The sequence below is a fragment of the Enhydra lutris genome, unplaced genomic scaffold, assembly GCF_002288905.1.
Source record: "Enhydra lutris kenyoni isolate GAN:26980312 unplaced genomic scaffold, ASM228890v2 scaffoldscaffold75, whole genome shotgun sequence".
In the NCBI taxonomy this organism is placed as follows: domain Eukaryota; kingdom Metazoa; phylum Chordata; class Mammalia; order Carnivora; family Mustelidae; genus Enhydra; species Enhydra lutris.
In genome coordinates this window covers 1,516,093-1,528,184 of record NW_019154159.1, presented here as the reverse complement: position 1 = coordinate 1,528,184, position 12,092 = coordinate 1,516,093, and the positions used below count along the sequence as shown (strand labels likewise).

At 54.9% G+C, this 12,092-nt stretch overlaps 1 protein-coding gene across 1 annotated transcript in view; it reads left to right on the top strand.

Moving 5' to 3' along the window:
* Positions 1-12,092, top strand: part of LOC111160350 (ubiquitin conjugating enzyme E2 O) — a 57,532-nt gene that overhangs the window by 30,979 nt on the left and 14,461 nt on the right. The gene's annotated exons all lie outside the window — the stretch shown is intronic.

Sequence of the window (12,092 nt, the reverse complement as noted above, 5' to 3'; positions counted from 1 at the left end):
TTGGATGAGGGGAGAGGCAGAGGGAAAGGGACAGAATCCCAAGCAGTCTCCACGCCCAGCACAGCCCAGCTCAGTGCTCCATCTCACAACCCCAAGATCGTGACCTGAGCCAAAATCAAGAATTGGACGCTTAACCGACTAAGCCCCCCAGAGCGCCCTAGAGTCTGTTTTACAGAGCACTGAGGAGTTACCTGCCTTAGAACTTAGTCCTCCTCCCACAAGACCTGCTGAGGCCACCTCTGTCTTTGCTCATAAGCTTTTGCTATTTCAGCACAGCTAAATTAAATATCTAGACTTCTTCCACTCTATTTTTATGGGGCCATTTGTTGGTTTCCACCAGTGGCCCTTCAAAGACCAGCACGGTGGAGTGCAGTCAACCAGAACACCACCTTGCACCTGCTTATGGTAAGGCCTGGCGTCTAAAAGTGGGTGTCCTGTAGTGCAAATAAATTGTGATCTCTTGCTCTCAGGGACCATGTCCTCCTTCAGGTCTGTGATGATATGAATTCTAACTGAGAGGTCCTTCCTCCATGAAACCTAGAGGGGTCCAGAGGAGGGAAGGAAGTTTCATGCCTAGTTGTACAGAAAAGATCACTAGGAGGCCTAGGTTCTGTGTGCTGGTGTCTGCCCGCTAGTTACCCTTCCCTGACCCTGCAGGGACACCCTGGAACAGCGTGGGGTGGGGAGGCTCTTCTGTCCGGGAGGTGGGACAGCTCTGTGACTGTCCCTGCACATTTCCTGAAGTGGGGTGAGGCCCTTCCCCCTGAGGCGGCAGTGGGGGGTGAATGAGATCTGTGAAGCACCTAGACACGCCCCCCCCCCCCCCCGCCGTGCCCTGTCCCCGCCCCCCCCAACACCCGGTCCCCAGGCCTGAGATGACCCGCCTGCTGGACCCGTGTGCTCGGTCCCAGCTGTTTTCCTGCTGCGCGCTGGAGCCTGCGAGGCACAACGTGGCGGTGTTAGCGCGGTGCCTGCGGACCCAGCTGAGAGCACGCCGTCCCACACTCTGATTCACGCTCGGTGGGATCTCTTCATCACCGTGGGTGGGTGTGTCCACACGCATTAAAAGGCGGGGAGAATTCTGACCATGTGAACAGGAACATGGTTATTCGCATACTGTAAGATTTCCTGTCGGTTTTCTTGAAATAGCTCCCCCGGTGTACCTAAGATCCCTTCAATTTATAAAAGACTTTTTAGTAATGGCATCTAAATCAAGATGCACCCTTATGGTAATTTTTGCCTCGTTTCAATCTTGGTAAACACCATGTGATTGCTTTTCCCAGCTGAGCCATAAGTTTCTCAGAGGAGAAACTGTCAGGAGCCTGGTTCTGCCTGTGCCCTGGTGTGCCCGGCACGGGCTTCCTCAGACACCGGGTGGACTGGGGACATCTTTCCGTTCAGCCTGCCTCCTCGGGGATCAGGGGGGACGCACACTCCAGACAGGCCACCTGTGTGGCCCCTCGGTGGTGGTGGCTGGGCCCCTGGAGATGGTGCCGGGAACGCGGTCACCAGACCTTGTCCAGCCCAGGGCTGCCTTCCAGGTGAGGCGTCTCAGGCCCAGGGAGGCAAGAGCGTGTCCTCAGGGCATGGCTGGGGCACGCTCCCTCGCTGTGACAGTAAGGTGGCTCAGCAGTTCTCCTGTCCATTCACTCCTGTCCATTCACGCGCATTTGCAGTCCCAGCCTGGTGAACCATCGCGTCCCGACCCGAGTTGCTGTGGGTGAGCTCTGGGTAATTGGTATCCGAGGGGTGGGCAGTCAGTGTTCTTCCGATTAATGACCAAACCCCAGGAGCCCTTCCGTCTGTGCCACAGTCGCCAGGCCATTGGTGCCCAGGGGATGGGCAGTAGCCCAGGCAGGATGTGTTTGTTTTCGTGTCATCCGCCTTGAGACGGTGACCTTGAACAGGTGTTGGAGGAACGAGCGGGCTGCTGTGGGCTCAGGGAGGTTGTGTTTCTCCCGCGTGGGGTTCCTTGTAGTTGAGGGTGGGCCTGGCCTGCAGCTAAAGGACTCAGAGGCCGTCCCTTTGAGCTACTTGTCCCTTGTTGCGTTTTCAGAGGACAGTTAGAATAGCCAGGGTTGGAGTCGTCTTTTCAGAATGACCTCCTAGGGACTGGACGGGGACAGGGCCCTCCCTTCCTCTATCCTGATAACCTCTCTGTTAAGACCCTCTGTTACGTACCAGGGACCGTGCAGATGGGTTACCCCGAGACCGGAGACTTTGTTCCCGTGTGGATTCCCAGGCCGCAGGGCTGGGGAGGGGCCCGGGAGTCTGCATTGCAGGGGGCTCTGGGAAGATGGTGGGGCTGTCGTCAGGCCACCCTGTCAGTGTGGGCACGGCGCTCATCGCTCCAGGGCTGTGCCCGCGGGCCGTGCCGTGGGCTGTGTGTGCCCAGTGAGGAGGGACAAGCTAGCAGAACCAGACCTGTGGAGTGATATGGCCAGGGTGGCCTTGGGCAGCTCCGCCACCTCTGAGAGCCCCCGGACCCCTGGGTGGAGCGAGAGCACGGGGAGTGGGGCCCCTGTGGAGGCTGCGAGGTGTGGAGGAGGCAGAGCACAGCGGCTCCCCCCCATCCCGTGCGAGCGCAGTGAAGGTCTGTCATGGCTCCCTGAGCTCACCTGACGCCAGGCCATGGAAGGGAAGGTTGAAGGTCTAGAAGGCGGTGAGGCCCTGAGCCCTCTCTGCCCCTGGACAGTTGGCGGGCTGCCTGCTTCCTCCCAGGCATGCCCGGCAGCCCCAGGACGGTGGCCTGGCCCCGGGAACAGAGCACAAGCCCACAGTCATGTTTACTGTTTACTTTTCTACCTTCTAGTCATACTTCTTGAGGATGGAGCTTTCCTCCTACAGCTTCCCATTTGTACCCTCCCTTCCAGTCCAGGAGGCCCCGGGCTGTTTGGTCTTTTTGAGTCAGGTCGAAAAGCCTGGGGCCAAGACGAGGGGGACAGTGTCCTTCTCCAGGCCGCTCTGGCCGCCGAATGCACGAACCGCCCCCCCGAACCTCGCGGCATCTGCAGAGACCCAGTTCTGCTGCCCGGGCACCTGCTGACCTGCCGCAGCCGCAGCACCCCGGGCCTGCCCCTTACTCAGCAGCAGTGGGACTCCGGCCCCTTGTTCTGTCCCCTGGGGCAGGCTGTGCCTCCAGGATGTCCCAGCAAGGGGCAGGCTGCAGCTGTGTTTTCCAGGCAGTGATGCGGTCATGCTGTGTTGCCCAGCCCCACCGCAGCTTCTGGCCTAGGATGTGTGATCAGAGAGGGGGGTCGCTGGGGACTGTGCTGCCCCTGGGGCCGGAGAGTACAGAGGCCTGGCCAGTGTTCACTGAAGCCGAGGAGGTGGTAGACATCCCTTGCCCTTAGTTCCTGTGCAGCCTGGCCCTTCCCACCCTCCCCCACCGACCATCCAGAAGCAGGAACTTTTGTCTCCCCACCCAGCTAAGCAGTACACGTACTCGTGTATAAATGTTTTCATGTATTTTCATTTTGTCCCCCCACTTAAATGTATATTTCTTAAATACAAGGCACATTCCTACAGATTTTTTATTCTTGTTTTCATTTGAATCTATAGGAAACACTAAAAAATTATGGAATTAATTGACCTGAGTCTGTGGTTTTAGCAGAACTTTTGGTGAATGGTTTCTGTAGCACATGATTGACAGAATTTTCTAGTTCGGGGCACTGACCTTTGTCTTTCTTCCATACTGCCTAGACATTTCCAGCTGTCCTCTCTCCTCCCCAGGCATGTGTGTTTTGCTGGTAAATTTGGTCATTTGTGTTTTGCTGGTAAAACCTTCTATGCTCAGGTGGGCAGCTCGCTGATTGTTGTCAGGCGTTGTCAGGGGCTGGCCACATGACAGTCAACTGCTCTGAGAAAGTTCTTACCCGGGCATACGCTAGAATCCCTGACCAGTCATACCCCCGGACCCAGTGTGAACTGGGAACTCAGGCTTAAGAAGGAGCCAGAAGAGGAGCCTGGCTTTACCTACAGTGCCACTTCCTGCCCCCTCCAGCTTTCCTGTTCTGGAAGCCCCCACACTGACATCTGGAAATGATGTGGAAAGAGTCCAAGGTGGCCCACCCCCACGGTGTCTATGTGTGAACATATAGATCCTGGGATTTTTGTTTGTTTGCTAATATTTGGCTCCAGACCAACTTTTGATGGGAAGAGGAGTTTCTCTCCCCTTGATGTAGCTGGCCAAAACCCTAGCCCGAGAACCGGCCGAGCTGGTCATGGGGACTGGGCAGAGAGGAAGGTGGGGTGGGACTCTCAGACTTCTCGAAAGCGAGCGGCCGTAGAATGTACGTTTTACATCATGACCGAGGACACGCGCGTCAGCTGGACGCAGCTGGAAAGGTTTTCTCTGAACGGTACCATGCCACTTTGTCAAGTCATAGATACTTCCCTTTCTCCCCCTCCCCGGTAGTGGCCATGAACCCCTAAATTGATTTCATAACCCACTAATGAGTCACAGCCACAGTTTGAAAAACACTGCTCGAGGGAGCGTTCCATTCTAGGACTTCCAAAGCTTCTCCAGAATTCCTCACTGCTAGCATATTTCAGGCGCACCTGAGTAGCCTCTCTGCCCACCCGGTTGCGTTGGCACTGGAGGGGAAAGGGTTAAGGTCTCTGTACCAGGTCCGTGTAAATTCTTTAAAGGCAGTGTGTGCTCCTTGTTCTGTATTTGCATGTTCCTCCCTAGCCCTCAATCTGCAGGAAGCGCTAGAGAAATTAATTGACCTCAATTCTAGGTTTCAGTGAAGTTCGTATGCAGTGGTTTCCTCTGTCCTCATCCCCATGCATGGAGCCGGGCTGCGGGGCTTCTCAGCCGAAGGAGCTCCTATATGTGCAGCCAGACCCCTGCCTTCTTTTTTTTTTTTTTTTTTTTTTTTTTTAAGATTTTATTTATTTAACAGAGAGATCACAAGTAAGCAGAGAGGCAGAGATGGGGGGGAAGCAGGCTCCCCGCTGAGCAGAGAGCCCGATGCAGGGTTTGATCCCAGGACCCTGAGATCATGACCAGAGCTAAAGGCAGAGGCTTAACCCACTGAGCCCCCCAGGTGCTCCAGACCCCCACCTTCTACTGCAGGGCTGCCGGGCTGCCCCTCCCAGTGCGGTGCTCACCACGGACCCACGGGCAGCACAGAAGAGTCTGTGACCTCCGCTGAAGGGACGTGGGTCTGGTTAGGAGGCCCCGGGGTCCCCAACACAAGTGGAAGCACCGTTGACCTGTTTCACCGTTCTCCGGTTTGCCTTGGACTCAGAGCCCACTCAGGCCGGCAGGAGGGACGGTGTCGTGCAGCTTGCTCCTACCCCGTGGACGTAGTCAGCCCTCGGAAATTTCCAGTGCTGGGCTGATCTCATACTCCTTTCAGGACTCTGTTCTCAGAGTCCTGGCCTAGGTAAACAGCCTCCTTCCTCTGTGTGTCTGCGGGGCCACTTTCCCCCTCCCCAGGCCAAGCAGCAGGGCGGCTGGTTTTTCTTCTCCCGAGAAAGATCTGGTCCCCTCTCCTCGCTGAGCACCGTGAGGCTTCGGAGAGGTCTCCCCGAGGCCTCTTGGGCCTGGCTCAGTCCGGCCAAGTTTAGTAAAGCCTCCCTCTGAATACAAAGCCAAACTGGGGCCGCTCTAGGCTGTCCCCAGTTTTCCACTCGCTCACCAGGGGTGCAGGGTAGGGCCAGCCCTCAGCTGGCCTTGCGGCAGTGGAGACTTCATGAAGTCCCCCTGGGTGCTTGGCACGATGAGCCTTTTGAGGTTTTGAGTTTGAAGCTGTTCCCGGTTGTAAGTTGAGGGTGTGGCGTTGAGAACATCACTAACTCCCAGGAACAACCTGCTTGGTTTTTCGCCGGTGGGACGGAAGGAGAACACGGACATCTCCCGTCTGGCCTTCCCCGGAGCCCTCCGGGCGATGGCAGTGGTCGGTGCGTGCATTCTAGCCTTGACACAAAGGCTTAGGCACCATTAACCCCCTCTTTGCCTTTTGTTGGGGACTTTTGCCCCTTCCCCTCTCACACGGAGCCCAGTGCTGGTGCCACTGACCAGGAATGAAGCCAGCTTTTCTCCCCAGAGGGGGTGCTTGGCCTCCGCTGAGGAGGCCAAGCCCGTAGGGCCTCCCCAGTCCTATGAACATGATGTTCAGATCCATTTGAAAATTGCTTCTTGTATCCGCTTCCTTTCATTTTCAACCTATCGATCAGCCTCAGCTGCATTTTTCTATTCATGGAACATCTCTGCACAGCGAATTTGGGTTCCTCTAGGTCAACGAGCAGCGGTGTTACAAGGGGCGGCCTGGACCAAGGGTTGCAGGACCTGCTCTCATTCCTGCTGTGTTGTCAGTGCTGGGCCTTGAGATGGCGGCTGAGGGGAGCAGCGCGCACCTGGGGTGAGGGCAGGGAGAGGGGAGTGGCCCTCCTGGTCCTCCTGGAGCTGACCTGGGGGTGCAGTGGAACCGCCCGGCCCCGCTGCCAGGTCGCCTTTTCCCTGTGCCTTTATTGCTTCCCGACAGTGTGAGGCGCCTCATGAGCTCTGCCTTCCGAACACGTCCAGGGTGATCCTTTTCCCCGCCACTCTGGTCCTCGCACCACCATTCTGGGGGCAGCCTCAGGGCTTTTGGCCTCAAGGCTGCTGATGTTTTGGGCTGGATGGTTCTTTGTCGTGGCACCAGGGGCAGGGTGGGGGGCCATCCTGTGCCCTGTTGGAGGCTTAGCGGCATGCGTACCTGCCGCCTCCCAGAAACCCCCTTCCCCAGTGGCTGACAGCCACAAACGTGTCCAGACATTCCAAATGCTGTCTGGGAGGCAAGGTTGCCCGCCCCGAGAACCGCCGGGCTCATTGGTCTCCCTAGCCCTCCCTACAGCGTGTTCACCCAACAGCCAGAGGATCTTTTTAATACCCTTGTCCTGCGTGCTCTCTGCTCTGAGCCTGCCAGGGGCTTCCATCTCCATGAGGATGGAACCTCAAGTCCTTCCTGCCCTCCGTTCCAGCCTTGCCTCTGCTGCCCTCCTCTCCGGTCGTCCAGCACTCCAGGCACACGGGTCTTTAAGACAGCCCTCTCTCTGCTTGGAAAGCTCACTCCCCTCTTGTACCCAGATCTCCGGTCAGATGTCACCTTGGAGTGGCCTTTCCTCACCAGCTGTGTAAAATAGCTCACCCTTGCTTCCTCCCGTTCTGTCTCTCACCCCGGCCCTCACGTTGCCTTGTTTTTCTCTCTCTCTTTTTTTTTTTTTATAAAGATTTTATTTATTCATTTGACAGAGAGAGATCACAAGCAGGCAGAGAGGCAGGCACAGAGAGAGGAGGAAGCAGGCTCCCCACTGAGCAGAGAGCCCGACGCGGGGCTCGATCCCAGGACCCTGAGATCACGACCTGAGCCGAAGGCAGCAGCTTAACCCGCTGAGCCACCCAGGCGCCCCGCCTTGTTTTTCTCAGTGGCACTTACCACCACCTGACCTGTGCGTGTGTGTGTCCCGCACGTGTGTGTGTGTGTGCATGTGCATACGTGCGTCGTGTGCGTCCCCTCTGCCGCACTGGAACGCAAGCTTTGTGAGGGCAGGCACACAGGAGATGCCAGTCATCGTTGTTCAGAGGAGTCACCTCCTCCAGAGCTGTGCCAGCGCCCCTGTCCCTGGGGGCAGAGGTGTTGTCTGACACTTGTTTCCAGAACAGGCAGGAGCAGCAAAGGATGTCCCGCAGTTCTGTCCCCAAATTGTCTGAGGTAACCCATGCCCCCTTTGAAGATTTTATTTATTTGTTTGACAGAGAGAGACACAGCGAGAGAGGGGACGCATGCGAGGGGAGTGGAGGAGGGAGAAGCAGGCTTCCCGCTGAGCAGGGAGCCCGATGCGGGACTCGATCCCAGGACGCTGAGATCGTGACCTGAGCCGAAGACAGGCGCTTAGGGACTAAGCCCCCCAGGCGCCCCCACGCATGCCCCCTTTAAAAGCCAGCCATGGTTTCTTCCCACTGAGAGACGCGGGAACGCTTTGTTTTGGTATCTTGCTTGTTTCTATTCAGAATCCTCGGACAGCTACACTCTGCCTCCAGAATGTTGATGGTCACCGCCTCAGAGGTGGTTCATTGTTGTAGAACCAGTAATGACCCTGAAATCTACCCATCCGCCACCTCAGAGCCCACCCTGGTAACCTTTTTTTTGTTTTCGTTTGTTTTGTTTTGTTTTTTAACTGCCATCGGGGTGCACATAACAGAAACACATGGCTTTGTTTGAAGTCATTCACTTCCTTTATTTTATTTATTTTTTAATTATTTTTATTAACATGTAATGTATTATTAGCCCCAGGGGTACAGGTCTGTGGATCGTCAGGCTTACACACTTCACAGCACTCACCATAGCATAGACCCTCCGCCAGTGTCCATCACGCAGCCATCCCATCCCTAACCCCCTCCCCCCAGCAGCCCTCAGTTTGTTTTGTGAGATTTAGAGTCTCTTATGGTCTGTCTCCCTCCCGATCCCATCTTGTTTCATTTTTTCCTTCCCTATCCCTCCATCCCCCTCCCTGCCCTGCCTCTCAAATTCCTCATATCAGAGAGATATGATAATTGTCTTTCTCTGATTGACTTATTTCGCTCAGCATAATACCCTCTAGTTCCATCCACTTCATTATAAATGGCAGGATTTTGGGTTTTTTTTTTTTTTTAAAGATTTTATTTATTTATTTGACAGAGAGAGATCACAAGTAGACGGAGAGGCAGGCAGAGAGAGAGAGGGAAGCAGGCTCCCCGCTGAGCAGAGAGCCCGATGCGGGACTCGATCCCAGGACCCTGAGATCATGACCTGAGCCGAAGGCAGCGGCTTAACCCACTGAGCCACCCAGGCGCCCCTGGATTTTGGGGTTTTGATGGCTGCATAGTATTCCATTGTATATACATACCACATCTTCCTTATCCATTCATCTGTTGATGGACATCTGGGCTCTTTCCATAGGTTGGCTATTGTGCACATTGCTGCTGTAAACATTCGGGTGCACATGTCCCTTTGGATCACTATGTTTGTATCTTTAGGGTAAATAGTAGTGTGATTGCTGGGTTGTAGGGTAGCTCTATTTTCAACTTTTTTTTTTTTTAAAGATTTTATATATTTATTTATTTGACAGAGAGAAGGAGAGAGATCACAAGTAGGCACAGAGGCAGGTAGAGAGGGAAGCAGGCTCCCTGCTAGGCAGAGAGCCCGATGTGGGGCTCGATCCCAGGACCCTGAGATCATGACCTGAGCTGAAGGCAGAGGCTTAACCCCCTGAGCCACCCAGGCGCCCCTGTTTTCAACTTTTAAAGGAACCTCCACACTGCTTTCCAGAGTGGCTGCCCCAGCTTGCATTCCCACCAACAGTGCAGGAGGCTCCCCTCTCTCCTCATCCTCGCCAGCATCTGTCATTTCCTGACGTGTTAATTTTAGCCATTCTGACTGGGGTGAGGTGGGATCTCATTGTGGTTTTCATTTGTATTTCCCTGATGCCGAGTGATGTGGAGCACTTTTTCATGTGTCTGTTGGCCATCTGGATGTCTTCTTTGCAGAAGTGTCTGTTCATGTCCTCTGCCCATTTCTTGATTGTACTATCTGTTCTTTGGGTGTTGAGTTTGATAAGTTCTTTAAAGATTTTGGATACCAGCCCTTCATCTGATATATCATTTGCGAATACCTTCTTCCATTCTGTCAGTTATCTTTTGGTTTTGTTGACTGTTTCCTTTGCTGTGCGAAAGCTTCTGAACTTGATGAAGTCCTAATAGTTCATGTTTGCCCTTGCTTCCCTTGCCTTTGGTGATGAGACGCACGTGGCTTTGTATGCGGACTAGTCGAGCTCCAGAGTATGGCGTGTTCCGCGAGCAGGCACAGCGCCCTCAAGGGGTAGCCTCCAGCCTCTGGCACCTGCCGTCTGGGTGCCTGATGTCTTCCTCTTCAGCCCCAGAAAGGAATAGGGCGTTGAATGCCTTTATAATCAGGAGAAGAATCACTGTCTGTTACAGGAATTCCCGCCAGGAATAGGTTTTACTCTGCTCTTATCTCTGCAGCTTGGAGACGGATGAGCTTGTCTTGTGGTTAAGAGAATGGCTTCTGCAGCCAGAGTTCAAGTCAAGGTCCACATGTGGAGCTCTGTGACCAAAGTTCCTCATTTTCTCTCCATGTCAGTTCACTCATCTGTAAAATGGGGATGACAGTAATAGTATGTACTTCACAGCACTATGGATAAAACACACCAAGTGCAAGTAGACTGCTTGAGACATAGTAAGCACCAGTTGCTGTAGGCAGAGGACACCGAGCTCCCAAGCCCCCAGGAGCATAGCGGTGCCCTCCGAGTGGGGACATGGGGAGCCTTTGTGATGTGGTAGCACATGGTGGGAACAGGGAGAGGAAGGGGGCGTTTGGAAGGAACTGTGCAGTGGAGAGGCACACAGATGGGAGAGGACTGGCTTGTTTGAATGAAGGTAGTGCCCTGTGTGGGTGGGACATAGGGAGTTGGGAAGGAAAGTGTTGAAAGAGAAGGGAGAGCCTTGCACGTTGTCCAAAGCCCTTCTAGACGCTCTTGTCATTTTTCTGGAATTCCCAGGGGAATTCGTCAGAAGAATGGCCACCGCGCGCGCCCCTCTCTCCTCCTCGTTGCTTCACTCTGCTCCGCTCTCAGCACTGTCAGGGCTTTGGAGAAATGTCCCTCCTTGTCATGGAAGGTTGTTAGAAGAGCCTGGAGACCAGGCCTCACCCTGGAGTGGACTCTGGCAAAAGGCCAGGCACAGGCGCAGAGGGCCGCGTCCAGAGGACGGTGTTTGCTAACCAGGCCCCCTCACCCTGCCTCTGGCCTTGTGGTGATGCCAGCCTTCACTCCTGCCTTGTTCCTGCACCAGCCTCCGAGCGGGAGCCTCAGTTTCCCCTGTGCACTCAGGAGCAGTGTCCCATGGCCAGGGTGCCGTGAGGCTGGGCAGTGTGCCGTCCGTTCAGGATCCGTGCCTGTGCCGCTCCCTTCCCTGCAGCTCTGTCAGGGACCCACGCAGACCCCCAGGCGGGGCACGATCTACAGGCTCAACTTGGGGACTTTTCTCAGGGATGCCTGAGCAGACGAGGCAGCCTGTGCCTGAGGCCACAGCTCCCAGCGAGGATGGCACCCCCATGCCCTGTACAGCAGTCCTTCTCCCACTGGATTTCCTGGCACTGCAACTTTGGTTTCTATGGCAACTTGGAAAGACTTGCAATTGTGGCTTTTTAAAGTCTAAACTGGGAGCAGAGGTTTGAGGTAGGTTGGGATAGCACTGAAAATACCATGTCCCAGACCAGAGCTATGGGCACAGAGGGTCACGGGACAGGAAGTTCTTTGAGTCAGAAAAGTGGCACCATCACCCCAGCAGAGCCTTAGCAGAGTTCCGTGTGCTCCCCGCCCCCGACTCCTGGGATCTTTGCGCAGAGTGGAGAAGAGCCTGAACTCAGAGGGTCTCCGCCTGTGGCTTGGGGGCCAGTGGTGTCAGGAGGAGTGGTCACATCTGGCATTTGCTGAGCGCTTACTGTGTGCCCGGTGCCCCAGGGCCCATCTGTGCTTTCGTTGCCTTGTTAACCCCTGACCCGCTGTGAGATGGCTGCCCCCACCCCACTCTGCACAGGTGGGCGCAAGCGATCTGCCCGAGGTTTTGGAGTGGGCACATCTCCGTGTCTGGCTCAGGGACCCTGGAGTTTAACACCTGGGCTTGCTCTTGTCTGGCTCGTGGGCTATATTCCCACGTAGGAAAAACCTCTATCATCTGTTGATGGTGGAGTCCATTGCTTCCCCCTTTACTTTTTGGGTGTTTTTTTTTTTTTTTTTTTTTTTTTTTTAAGTTTTATTTAAGTCATCTCTACACCCAGCATGGGGCTTGAGCTCATGACCCCGAGACCCCGAGATCAAGAGTCCCACGCTCTTCTGACTGAGCCCACCAGGCGCCCCTCCTCTTTAGTTTTTGAAAGTTCTATCCTCCTGATAGCAGGGTTGTCTTAGCCTTCATCCCCACAGTTTGGGGGACCTTGAGCCAGGGTCTTCTTTTTAATGTCTCCATTCTCGTTCCATGGCGGTCACCTTTCCATACCCCAGGCCTTGGAGTGGGGGCCGTGATCTTAGGGGTCTTGGGTTGG